This window comes from Columba livia, chromosome 18 (genome assembly GCF_036013475.1).
Source record: "Columba livia isolate bColLiv1 breed racing homer chromosome 18, bColLiv1.pat.W.v2, whole genome shotgun sequence".
In the NCBI taxonomy this organism is placed as follows: Eukaryota; Metazoa; Chordata; class Aves; order Columbiformes; family Columbidae; genus Columba; species Columba livia.
This window is the reverse complement of record NC_088619.1, coordinates 6009375-6023485: the sequence shown is the minus strand read 5'-3', so window position 1 is coordinate 6023485 and position 14111 is coordinate 6009375. Positions and strand designations below refer to the sequence as shown.

Sequence of the window (14111 nt, the reverse complement as noted above, 5' to 3'; positions counted from 1 at the left end):
TTTCTTTATTTCTGAGTGAAATAATTTTCAGGAAGAGAGAGGATCTGCCAGGTTGGTTGGGAAAGGGAGCAAGTAATATCGGGTACAAGCCAGGGAGACCTGAGAGCTCTGCCGAAGGCCACGCTGAGCCGAAACCATCTAGCTGGCACAGTGCAAGACAACTTCATCCCTGGGGGATTGGTCACCGCCTCGCCGCCACACCGGGGTACGCCTGAGGAAAAGCTGAACTGTGAACACCGCTCAGCATGCCGCCGCTCACCCAGAGGCACGACAATGCCGAGTTATCCTTGGCAGCGCTCCCCCGAGCTGAAGTGATGTTTATAAGGCCGCTTTTTTAAATGAAAGAAAAATATACCCGAGTTGAGTTATATGGCAGATGTTTCTTCAGACTGAAGCTTGGCGGGGGATGCAGAATGGGATTGTTCTGGCACCACCCAAGGCAGCACTCTTGCGGAGGTTTCTCTGTTTTATGTATTTATGTAAATCTTGAGAACTTTTAGTTCTCTTTCAGGGCTGTGCAGAGCCCACGTGGCAGAAGGGACTTGCTGATGCCCATTGATGGGGGAACCGAAAATTGTCTATGGAGAGCAGAACAACCACATAGGAGAGTAGATACGCATCAGCAGGCATATGCACATGGTTGGGTTACTGTGAAAGTGATGGGAAGAGCACTGTGTAGTCCTTTTGTGCATGACAGAGGCAGACGAGTGCTGTGTTCAGTGCACACATATGGCTGTGCACATGAGCAACGGCACCACGTTCCTCCTGACCCGCTCCGAGGCAGCTTTCTTACCATTCCTGGTGGGCCAGCAGCAAAGACAACAGAGCTGCCTTTCAGGTCTGGAAAGAGCAAGTGTATGCTTTGGATAAAGGGTCACAGCGAGACAATCAAGAGCCATTTGCACTGATTTTCATACAAGGAATTTTCCCAGACTTCTGTATCACATCTGCTTAGCATCACCCCACAGCCGCTATGCATCTCCTGCTGCAAGGTACCAAACCAGCTTAGCAAAGCCAGGGGAATACAAGAGCCTTGTAATAACAGCACCTAAAACTCCCGCAAGGGAGGAACAATTTGTCCTTTGCCGTTCCTGTAGCAGAAAATTATACTGGGCTACAATTAATTTCTACATTCTCTGTATCCGTTACATTAGAAAATCCTCAGCAGCAGCAACAAGCTCCATTACAGCTGGCAAACACAATTTCACAAAGCAAGGGCCCATCACTGCATGCAAAGGGTGGGCAAAGCATCACTTGCAAGCACTTTGCCACACCTGTAATTACACAAATGTGCAAATGGATGTAAAGACTGCCCAGGAGCTCAGTTTATTAACAGCCAGAGGCACAGGGGTGAGAACGCATCCCAATTTCAAGGAGGTGACCTTGGTGTCCATGCCCTCCTACAGCCGATGTAGTTAAGTGCACCCCATGGCTGTTCTCCATCCTGGGAGAGATTTACCTCTCAGTAGGGACTAGACCTAATGAAGAGTCTCCACACACAGCCCTGGGATAGATCTGCATCACTCAGGAGTCACAGCATCAACGTCTGATCCTCCAATTTGATTCATAATTTTGTAGATAGCACAGGAGTTACAGAAAATGTGGCTGGTTCTGAAATCAAATATCGCAGGAATAGCGTGCACCCTCTATAACTAACAGAGCCTGAATACCATTAGTCAGTACATGACAGCAACAGAAAAATCCGTATAATTGGCGTTGTACAGTATGTGGTTATCCTACAGGAAATTGTACCTTGCTGGACCAAGCCACAATAAAAGAGCTTGATATAACTCTGCAGCTCAATGCACCGGGGCTCTGCAGCAAATCATTACTATCTGAAGCACAATAAATATGGGACCAGTTCAAAGGCCACTGCAGAGGGTGCTGAGCACCCCGTTGTGCTTAGTGGGCTTTGGATCAGCCCCCGTAGGACTGCGTGTTCCTGCTGTCTCGAATCCCTGCCCACATTCTGCAGCACACGGGTCCATCTCACAGCGCCCCAGCTCCGTGGGGTGTGAAATGGATGCCACCCATTTCGGCAGAGATGCAAACAGGAATCTTTTTTATCCCCTCCCAACTGCTTCTGTTTTCTGTGACAATCCCCAAGGCATTCAATATATCAGAAATTAAAGAAGCTACTGTAGAGAAACAGCAGGTGTGCATGGGTGGGAAAGCTTTAAAATAAGCACTTTAAAATTAATTACTAGATAACGATGTTGTATCTGAAGATACATGGGTAATGGCACATTAACAGCTGGCAGGACTGACAGTGCCTATTCTGCTCACACAGGCACAACAGAAATACGTGTTTTATCTCACAGCATTTTCTCTGAAGATTTTCATTCACCCTCAAAACACTTTTAAAACGCGGAGAGCCGTCTGTCCAATTATTCACCCAGCTCCTCCCTTGTTCTCCCTCTTGCTCAGTGCTGCGGTTTCAACAAAAATGCTGGATATAGCCTCAAAAGTGTACTCCGTTTTTTGCGGTCTCACACACATTCACCTGTCTCCCCATTTCCTGGCCCCTCGCTCTTCTCATCAAATCAAAGTATTTAACAGCACGAGATTGCCTCAAGAGGCTCACAAAAAGATTTACCACATGCTTAAGACATGGAAGCTCCTCCAGAGCCAGAGGAGCATACTGTCACAATGCAAAAGCTGCTGTAGATCAATCTCTAATTTTACAATTTATAAAACAACTCCAAGTTTTTTTCTGGCATAACCCACAAAGAAAGGAAGGGGGTTGTTTTCTGTATCCTCAGGCAGCTGCATTTACACAAAGAGTAACCTTCAGAACTGTCACAGATCCGTCAAATCCCTGTAAGCATTTTGGGAACAACCTTCCCGCAGAGCTGGGCCCTTGCGTGGGGCTCAGATTCCCACCAGCAGCGCTGGGCTAGAGGTACCGGGGATAAAGTCCTGTCCGCAGCCAGCGGGACGGGCTGGCCCCAGCACATCGGCATGGAGAAACCATCCAGGTCTTGCCTTTTCTGAGGCCTGAAGAACAAATTACCATTTCAAGGCACGGTGTCAAGAGATGGATATCAAACACTTTGGCTGTTGGTGCTGCTACAGTAATGAGAACAGATTAAGTGGACAGATGTCTAGAAACCAAGACCACAGACATCAGGCAAGAAAGGAATGTGAATCCTTCCCTAGAGGAAGGGATGCTATCACCACCGATTTTTTAACTAAGATTCATCCTGGAATATCATGTTTTATGGAAATGTTATCTTGGCATCCAACATGGGCCTTTTCAAAAGAGCTCGGTAGTTTAAACATTCTCACAAACACACACTTTTCCACCTTATGAAGTCACCAGCCTTTTTAATTTCCCTCTCCATCCAAGACAGAGCACAGACTGAAATCCCTGTGGAGCATGAGGAGGAGAACTTGGCTGAGAAAAACCCACACTCACATAGCGCCAGCCCTGGACAGGGCTCTTGGTTTCATCTCCCACAAGCACTAACATTTATTCCAGGCTTTTGGTTTGTTGTTTGTTTTTTGATGTTTTTTTTTTCCCCCCTCCCTAAATGATTTTAAATCTCCGATGGGACTCTGCATTTTGTTTCATTCCAATCAGCAGTAACACTAGTGGCTTTTGGACTGCAAAAAGCAGAGTGAAAAAGCAGACAGCGGTGGGAGAAACAACCCACAGACATTCTAGTGCCAGCGCTGATATCACATTGAATAGATATTTGAAAGACTTTAGTGGCTTGGTATCATTACTCCCAGAAGCAGCAACGGTTTGAATCACTCCAGCACAATTTGCACTCAGAAATTCTGGTCTCTATGTGCCCAACAAATGGAACAAACTCCGGTTTGTACCTCACAGTGCAGAACAGGATGGGTTGAAGCCTCCTGGACTTTTGGTGTCTAACTGTTTCATGGCAATTTAAAGATCATCTTTACTGGCTCAAACATGAAAATCTACCTCCTCAGGCGGTGACCTGAATCAAGGGGCATTTCATGGAGCATTTCATGGGGTAACACTGAGTGGGACCCCACTGTGTTCTGCAGAGGGTTGTGCTTGCTCAGGCTCCCTCCTCACTCCATCTGCAGGGACAATTTCTGCTGGCAAGAAGGTGCAGGGCAGGTCTGCTCTCACAAGTAACAGGCAGGGACACACTACTAACTTAGCAGAAAGGAAACAAAAAGATCAAAAGACACAAGCAAGTGACACTAGGAGATGCTGTCCCCTTCTAATCTTCCATAGGTCAGACCCCACACCAGCAGAATTAGTGATATACTGCAGAGACTGGGGATGGAGCCAGGCTCTCCCTGAGCAACAGGGACCTGATGGCATCTGTCCTGTGCCATTGACATGGCCCTCGACACAGCCGGGAGCAGCGGTGGGGAGCGATGCTGGCCCTGGGTGGGCACACGGGTGCCACGCTGCACCGGCACAAGCCACTGCCAGCGCTGCTGATGCCAGCAGGACAGCATCAGAGGCTGGCATTGCTTTTCTCCATCAGGCGAGCCTGTTTTAATTAGCTCCATCGCCTCAAAGAGAACATGCATACATTCAGGATGAAGTGGGACCACTGACAGGGCTGGGGACGCTGGGAGAAATCCTGCAGGACAAGAGCCCACCTGCTCCTGTTATTCCACAGCTTTACCAGAGTATTTATCTGTGTTATTCTTGGCAGGTAAAACTCAACCTGTGCTGACAGTGAGCAAAAAACAAGCACACATTCTGCATGTGACCCCGTATGGGATATTCAGCAGGCACACACCTCACAGCAGGTTTTCTAACAGCGTATGTCACTGGTGTCCTGGTCTAGCACCACAGGTCAGGAAGAGGTGAATTGCTAAAATCATAATCAGAAAAGGAAAAAAGGGGGAAATCCTGTAGCCAAGACCAAAACCATGAATGAGTGTATCCTGGAGAAACCTTTGGCAGGAAGACAGGGACCCATATTCTGTGGCTACCCCAGCCAAACCCAGACATCTGGCCATCCTAAGGCAATTCCCTCTTTGCCTCACTTTAGGTATGCAAAGGACTCGGAAAGCCAGCACTGCTTAAAATTAACAACAGAAGATAAGGGAAGAGCTGAGACACCACCAGCTACAGCCTGAAGCATCAGACAAATGGAAGAAAGATGCTATCGTACAATATGGCTGTGCCGGTACTTCTGATGCTGCAGCTATCATCAGCATCTCATACCAGCTGTAAATACAAGTGGCAGACACAGACATACACCCCCCAAGCTACGGTACATAAATACAACTAACCAGTCGCATCTATAGTCTTTTATCCAGTATTTATTAAAGATCAGCTTCTCCTTTGCTGCTCCCAGTTGAAACAGAGCAAATAGTTGCACAGGAATGAGTAACTTTTGAGATGATCAAAATGTAAAGAGAAATCATCACCGGTGTTTCTCACCAGAGACTAAGCTGGCTGGCTGGGGGATTAACTTCCTTGAAAAGAAGAAAGAAATTGTACCTTATGTTGAAGCACTAAAGCCACCAGGCATTCATTTCCTACTCATGATCTTCTCTAAATCGATTCATCTGCACTTTCAAACACAAGCCAACAAACTCATTAAACTACCAGCGTAATGTATTTGCCCCACGACACTTTTTGCCCCTCAGTTAATGAGTACAGGGAAGAGAAAAGGACAGATATGGGAACAGTTCGCTGGCACCACTATGGAGATAACAGTCACCTTCATGCTCTGGGCAACTGATGTGTTAATGGGGAATTAGAAGTGACAAGTTCCAAGAATTTGTTCAATGAGGACAGTGCTCATTTGCCATAATAAGACAGAGTGGGAAAGCATCCGTCGTGATGCTATTAACTGGATCCTGAACCCAATTGTCCATCCTGTGACACAGCTCTTTTGCATCCAGGAGAGATACGTGGGCATCAAAGTAGCCTAAAATAACTATAATCAGCAAGCTCAAGGTCACCATAGCCACATCTCAGAGTGAGGCAAAGACAATAATTTCTTCCATGTATTTTCCTTCTCTTCCTTTCATGATTTACAAAAGACCCAGTTATTTTCTCAACTGGATTCATTTCGAGCAGGTATTTCTTCAAAGTGCACTCTGATTTTTGTCGCTCAGTTTGGACTGGACACCAGTGTCAGATGGGATTGCTACTGGTCCCACGCCGGATGAAAAACACTCACGGACCTGGAATTTCTGATGAAAATTTTCACGCTTGCAGATTGACACATTTGCTTCCTGCAGACAATCACAGCAGCTTTACCCAAAGGCATTCCTGCCAGCAAACGCATTAGCTCAAGTATTCGGGGATTTGACCACAGAGGGCCACAAAAAAGCAAATGCAACATTTAATTTGACAAATATTTACTAAAAAAATGGCACCTATCCTCTGCCGCAGCCATCCCACAGTAATTATACTCCTTGCATCCGTGCCTAATTTAGAAAGCCCAAATGGAAGGAAACCATGAGGATTCTTCTGGGGAAACAAAATTTACCTTGAGTAAAATCTAGCAGCTGCAGTCAGCCACCAAAAGCCCTACCAAGCTCCCAAGCATAGCTTAAGGACAGATTTTGCCAGCTGTAGGCTACAGAAGTCCACCTTTAATAAGTGTCAACTCATCAGTAAGTTCCCAGCAGTGTCCTGAAGGGAAAGTGAGACAGGTTCTGAAAAGCACATCTCTGAGGGAGCTCACAGATCTGTCCTTGCCAGTGACGACAGCGAGAAACCCTTCAAAGGGTACGCTGAGAAGATTGTTTTATGTAATTATCGAGATTTATGTCTCCCACAGTTCCAGGAGGTTCACTGCTATCCTGGAGCTCTCAGAACAGAGGAGTCAACAGAAGAAAAATGTAACGTCGTCTTTGGATGGAGACCGTATGATCATACCCACAAGATAAATAAAGTGACCAGCTTCAGTGTTTGGTTAGGTGGGAATAAAGCAACCCCTCCCTTGGAACTTCACCATGCAAATCCTCCTGGTGCAGACAAAGCCACCGGAGCTGGAACCAGACGCCACATCTTGGTTTCCCTCCACAGGGCAGATAGAAGCAGCTCATTATTGAAAACACTGCTTTTGCCAAGGCTTCTCGTTAACAGTGCACATTTAGGCGGTTAGTCTGCAATGATTTTCATGGTTTGAATGTATTAAAGATGGTGTTCTGGTCTCAGTTAGGGGTAGGGTGTCTAGAGTAAACATCTACGGCTATAAACTGTAACCACAGTCCTGAATTTCCCCAGTGTTGTATAACATTAAATTCATCATTTAAATAGCACCCCAACTGAGATCTCAATGAATCAAATACATGGAAAATAAATGTCAAAGTCCATCTATGTTATTTAGTGTATACACAGGGCAGAAATAATGACTCCACAGAGATGTAAATCAAGGACTTTTAAAACCAGATCTGTCATTGCCCTATCAGGATTACAGCAGGACATTGTGCCACCAACTCCTGCAGGTTTTTTTACCAAGTCTCAGATGTAGAGTGATTTTTTTAAAACACTCTGGTTTCTGAAATCCCTGGACTGTTGGAAAACCTCAACTTTCTTTAAAAAAAAAAAAAGAAAAATAGTATACCATTAAGTTTCTAGCCCCTCAGGTTGCACAGATTAGCTCATAAAGATGACAAAGAGAAACCCAGGTCATTTTTCTCATACCATCCTGTGACACCTAAGCCAGTCTCAGGCCAGACTTAAGGCTCAGCTCAGGGCTAATGCTTCTGCTTCCCAGCACCCACAGATTCATTGTCTGCCCTCAACCCAGCACATCCATCTTGAGAAAGCCTTGTACCAAAGACAAGGGGCAAGATAAAAGAAACAAGATAATTAAAAACGGCAAACTAAAAAGGCCATTTGGGTCTTCATGATCCAGCGTTTCCTCAGTATGATGGCAAATTCCTGGAGAAAGCACCACCAGAGCGGACCCAATTCAAACCCCTGTGATGGGAAGCTGGCAGGCTGCAAGGAATTTGAAATTCTGGCTTTCAACTGCACTTATATGTTGATTATAACATACAGCTACACACACTTTGAATCAATAACGTTTTGAATTTAATGTCTGAGCTCCAGGCAGGGCAGCAGCACCTTCCCTGGATAGGTTTGCTCCAGCTGCAGGACTTGGTCCCCAAGGCAGGAGGCTGAAAAGGCTTCGCGTAAGCACACTGCTGAGGTTCTCTCTAACTGGAACCATTCCTTCTGTTATTCTGAACAGTCTGTCCATGCTTCATGGCATAAAGTGCTTTTGAAATTACAGCCCTGGAATGTAAAGCCAGGGGAGGCTGGCTGCTGGCCCTGGCTGCTCCTTGCAGCCTCTTTGCCAAAGGGTATCTGGTGTCGGTAATAGAAAGAGGGGCAGAAGCATTAAAAAAAGCAAACGCCTCTCTCCAGCAGCCACCCATGCAACTGAGGAAGCCTGTCTGCTTTGTGCTGCAAAAAAAGGGGTAGAAAGAGCCCACATTTTGGGCACAACAAGCCCTCCAGCAATTCTTCTGTAATATACACTCTCCTCACATTTCCACTCCACATCTGGATTTTACCCCAACGCCATACAACTCAGCCTCTTGAAATGGCCTCTCGATCCGTCCGCACGGAGGTGGGAAGCACGCTGGAGTGTTTTGGGTGGGACACGCTCAGAGCTGCTGCTGCAGAGCAAGTTTGGGGAAGGCTGGACCCCGAGCCAAGAGCAGGAGAGGACATGGACCAGGAGCCGACCTGCCCCGGCCTCGGCTGCATGAACCAGCAGGATACGTGTCCATCCACCCCAACGCGGCCAGTGCGTGGGAATGCGGCCAAATGAAGCCATTTGGTCCAAGTCCTGGCCTCCAGATGTTCCCAGATAAGATAAACAGCTTTGGACTGCATCGATCGGATTTTCCCTCCCCTCTGCTCCTAACTTATCAAGGGTTAAGAGGGCTAAAATGCATCCACACTAATAGCATTCAAATGCAGTTATCTACCCCATACTAAGGCCAAAAAAAAATATATATATAGCATAGCCCAACCAAGCCATGATAAAGGATCACATTCCTCAGCCCCTGTGATGGCCCCTATTTTATCAACATACCAGCCAGAAAAGAGGTTTTGGCCCCAGATGATAATGCAATAATCATCTCAACAGCAGTGCGTGGAGGACATATCTTCTACATTACTGCCTGTGTTTTTAACATTAAACTCTATCACCATATTTAAGTCCAACAGAGGGTTTACAGGACAAATGCCAAACACATTAAAAAGATTTTATCACATAAAATTACATCTTAAGCACTAAAGAGAACAAAAGAGAAATTGGGTGAAGGCAGATGCCAGACTGACAAAGCTAATACTGGAACTCTTTATCTTCCCAGAAAAATGACTGGATAGCTGCTGATTTGATGCATAGCAATTAAAGAGTAATTTACACAGTGCCACTTAGTGACAAGTGTAATTATGTTCTACTCAGGGTACATATCAGATAATAATTGCCTCCAGCTGAGCTGGCGTTTGTAACCCACAAAAAGGGACCTTAATGATATGGCCAAACACGGATTTCAGCTAGAAAGTTTATGACTGACCAGAAGAGCTCAGGAGTTGCTCACGGCTTTTTGATGAAAATTGCAATAGCAGCTTTATCTCCCCTGTACGAATAATTGCATTGATCTATGCCCAAATCTATAACCAAGATAAGAAAGTACAGAAGAAATCATGACACTTCTAGGACAGATTGCGAAGCTGTCCAGTCCTCAAGATGGGTGCCTGAAATCTTTTTGAAAATATAAGGTTGGTAGCCAAAGTTTGGTAGACAAAGGATGCTCCCAGCTCCATGGGCTGCCCTGGAAGCCTAAGGAACATCTATGGGAACTGCCTGGCACATACAGGGGCACCCTCATTTAGACTCTACAGTGTCTTATCTGGACTATGGTGGCTCCAAAAGACCTCAGCCACCTCTCCCAGGATGCTTCTGGAGTTACCTTTTATTAGCCCCCATTGAAAAAAAGCCCCAGAGCACTAAAACCAGCTACACAGCCTGGCCTGTAACACTTGCATGAAAGACAAAATCTTGTCTTCAGCTACAAGCGAACTTGAGCTCTTCTGCAGAGCACAAGTTCTCAGCTACATACTACAAAAGAGACCTTCAGAGTTGCTCTGAAAGTATCCCCAAAACCTTTTCAATAAGGAGAAAATACAAAATATAATGGTGTTTTCAAGCATGTACTCAGTGTTTCCCTCCCCAGACTCCACTGGTCTTTACACTGCCCACAGCTGGGAATTGCAACGTGAAAGGGCACAGGCTAGGAGGTGTGACTGTAGCAGCATCATTGAAATCCAAGGGAGAAAGTTGCTATTTAGTTTGGTCTCAGAAAATTTTGGGACAGTGTGGCTAGTGCCCCAACAACACAACTTAGAGCTAACTAGGACCTAGGCCACACACAGAGATTTGGGAGCTACAAGAAATGCCAAGAATTTCTCCAAACGGAATAAAGCCAAGTCTACCCTTTCCCCCACAACCTACAGCTGATACAGAGACCTCATTTACCATCAACGCAAAACATGCAGTGACATGAATATTCATGGTGAACCCAAAGCAAGTGTGAAGCACTGTGTTGAGGTTCCCATGCAATGCTGAGATACTTGAGTTCACAGAGGTGCCAGAGTTGGTCCAGCTACACAACCCAGGGTGAACACAAGCTCTTCATGGAGCACAGACCTTCAAACTCACAGCTCATTCTCACCCCCAGAACATCCTTCACCCCTCCACATCAATAATCCAGTCAACCTACTAATCTGTAAGCTTATTAGTGTTAAATTACTATGATTTGGGAGGTACTTGTACAATTAGCAGATGAATTGCACTGAGCAGCAAAAGCACAAAAATAAAGCGGGACTACGGTGCAGTCATAACAGCTGAGCTCAGGAACATTTTGCATTGCAAACTAAGCAGCCTTATGGCTTCTAGATTTTATCAGCCTGTTCAGGGGCACAGCAATAGTACTGGAGATAGCTTTGATTAACTACCATGACACGACATGACGTGCAAGTGCAGAAATGCATCAGTGTGTGGGATGTCAGCTCAATGGAACAACCAAAGTCACTTCAAATGAAAGCTCAAGGAATCCTCTCACACTTATTTACCTTCCTCCTCTAACACCAGGATGAGAGATGGCATGGGTAAAACTTTATCTCCCCTGTTAGTTCTGGTTTCTAACTGGAAAAGGACTCCCAAACAAGAGTTCACCCCCCCTACTCATTGTGTCCCTGTGCCATGGACCACCCCACAGAGGAGAATCCACACAACAGGACCTGGGACTTTAACTCTTCATCACTGCCCACGCATGCAGGGTCCCCAACAAGGACAGCCTGGGACTCTCCTGTCTGTCACCTCCCTGGTGACAGAGGTTTCACTCTGTGGGCAGGACCTTGCTAAGCCAGAGCACCCAGATGTGCCAGAGACTTTCTGTCCAAACCCTTCACATGAATGGTCCTCCTGGGCAGCTGGAAGTCACAGCAGTCTCCTGGATTTGGGTAACTCAACAAGGGTACAAGTAAGTGCTATAGCAAGACAAGAGGTTTCACCTGGCACTTGAGTTTTGCTTGTCCTTGAAAGTAAAATCTGCTAAGGCTGGCCTGGGGTGAGGGATTCCTGTGATGATGATTTCAGGAGTCCAATGACCACTATCAATAGATCACGACGGGCTTAGCCAGGGTGGATATAGTGTCCTCTGACCCTTTGTACACTGTTCCCATTGTAAAAATAACTTCATGTGGGATCACACTTCCAAGAAGAAGTCCTGGTAATGTACACAGCTCAGATAGTCCTGTTCCCGAGCTCGGTGGGGATCAATATCCTATTCCTGCTTTTCACTGTCCTATCTCTGCTTCCCCAGCCCAGTGGATGCTCTTCCTCAGCCAGCTGCTCAAAGTAAGCTAACCAGGCTTTTACAGACATATTCAGACAAAGCACCTTGTTACCTATGTTAATAATGTACCAAGAGGTGTCCTGCGCACTCTCCATAAAACACTGGTAATTAATGCATTGCATACGCATCACAGAAGGCATTTATAATTAAACTCCTCCTTTTTTTTAATTCCCTCCTGTATGACGCAAAATTGACTGTTATTCTAGTAAGAGCTCAGGAATACTCATTAAGCCATCTCAGCCAAAGCAGGGCAGAAGCAATTTAAAAGCCAACACAGGCAGGAAAGGGGAACTCTGTTGCACCAAAGAAAAGAAATATCTTGACTCCCAGGCACTACTTTAAGAGCAAGCAGCATGCAACCCCTCCCCAGCCCACACTGCAGGCTCAGCAAGGCCTTAAATTGGAGAGGACATACCAAAACAACTAAAAAAACCTAATTATCTGGGACTGATTGTACTTGTAATTGTTTGTTTACAGTGAAAGCCTCAAGTTCTTCAAGCTTTAGTCTTACTAAAATCTCTACTTGTTCTCCTGTGAGCCTCATCTCTCATTTTGGAACACCCAACAAGTTGAGGCGGAAGAGCTGAGTTTGCTGAGCATCATCTCAGAGAACAGATCAATGGGAAGCACTCAGGGTACAGCCAGCCCTGCTGCTGGGGCTGCAAAAAACACTAATGCCAGCCTCCAAATTCTTGTCTGACTATAAAGCTTATGCTACCCACTGCGGGCTGTGAGGAGAATATCTCTGACCTGCAGGACACACACACAAATCACTTTTCTGTGAGTGGATGTGGCAGTGAAGCTATTTCCACATCCAGCACAGACTCCTGAGCGATGGCAGGAGGTAAGAGGATAGGCCAGAGCAGTAGGCAAGAAAACACACAATACCTTCAGAGAGATTAGAAAATAAGAACATATACCAGCAGTGGTGAGAGGCAGTAACGAATACTGGTTGAAAGTCAAGTAGAGAAACCCCGAGAGCAAACCGATACAGTCAGTCAGTAAAAGCACTAACATTTGAGATCAGAAAATAATCAGCACACTTAACAAACATCACGCTACCAGCTACAGGGGATTCCATCTCAACCGTCATTGCAATTGTACAAAAAAAGATGTTTTTCTGTAATATTGCTTCTTCTAATTTCTTCAAAATGCCATGTTAATTGTCAAATTAAACTGCATGCAGCAGCCAGGCCAAGACCCCGCCACAAACAAGGGATATTGCCCCAGAAGGGACTCGGGACTGTGCACTGCTCACGGCTTGCTGTGCACATTGCTGGTGGTTGCTGATGCTTTCATGGCTTTAGGAGCCTGTCTGGTGTAGAGAAAGGTCCAGCAGCCCCTTGACTTGTACATGTCATCTTCCTTTATGTCTTACGACAGATAGCTTTATTCAGAAGCAATTTAGGAGTTAAATGAAATATGACTCTGATTTTAAAGCTGTTAATCGTACAGTGCATAGAGAAAGGTACACTGAAGGAAAAGCAGAAAACAGTGATAGAGATTGAGGCTCCTCTGGCTGTGATGGGACGGGGTTTCTCGTCTTGTACCACAGGTTTCCTCGGTCACCCTTGACATGATGCTCACTCCTCAGAGCCTTCATCCCACCCCAAAAACAGGCTGTACTTTGCCATATCCAGGGGAAGACAAGAAATCCAGACACCTGAAAACACAAAGAATAATAAAAACACTGTGAATATTTTCTCAGATGAGAGCCCCATTATGCTCCTGACACTAAAGACATCTCCACAACCGGAGCACAGGAGCAGAACCCCTCTGTGGAGGTATCGGCACAAAACTGCAGAACAATCCTCTGCGGTTGTGTTTCCTGCCCCTCAAAGCAATCCACGGCAGCTGGTTGCATCGGCACAGAAAAGTGAAGCAATTTTTCCAAATTCACTCAACAGGGCAAAGCTGAAATGGATACAAAGCCCTGAGTCCCGGTCCCAGGTACCGAGCCACGTGTTCAACCCAGTGCCAGAGGCTCAATGGGGACACTGAGCACAGGACGCGCCTGTGCTGGCCAGAGAAGCAGCGCCAGGCAGTAAAAGGGTTTAGTATTTCATTATCACATCATTGCCTGCAGTTTCTAATATTAAATTAATCCTAAGTTCATCCTCTAGATAAATTAGGTCAGCAATAGCCTGAATTAAAAAGGGAAAAAAAATTAAAAATATCTGAACGAGCATTGAAAGTTTCTGCCATGGCTGTTTACTCTGTGAATTATTCGTCACAGCAACAGTTCTGCATTGCTCAACAGAAACATT

The 14111-nt window shown here is 45.8% G+C and overlaps 1 long non-coding RNA gene across 1 annotated transcript in view; it reads right to left on the bottom strand.

Moving 5' to 3' along the window:
• Positions 1-5253: 5253 nt before the first annotated feature.
• Positions 5254-14111, bottom strand: part of LOC135575762 (uncharacterized) — a 40404-nt gene continuing 31546 nt past the window's right edge. Inside the window, exon 4 of the long non-coding RNA XR_010467019.1 lies at positions 5254-13507. This is a non-coding gene — a long non-coding RNA (uncharacterized LOC135575762). The remainder of the gene's footprint in view (positions 13508-14111) is intronic.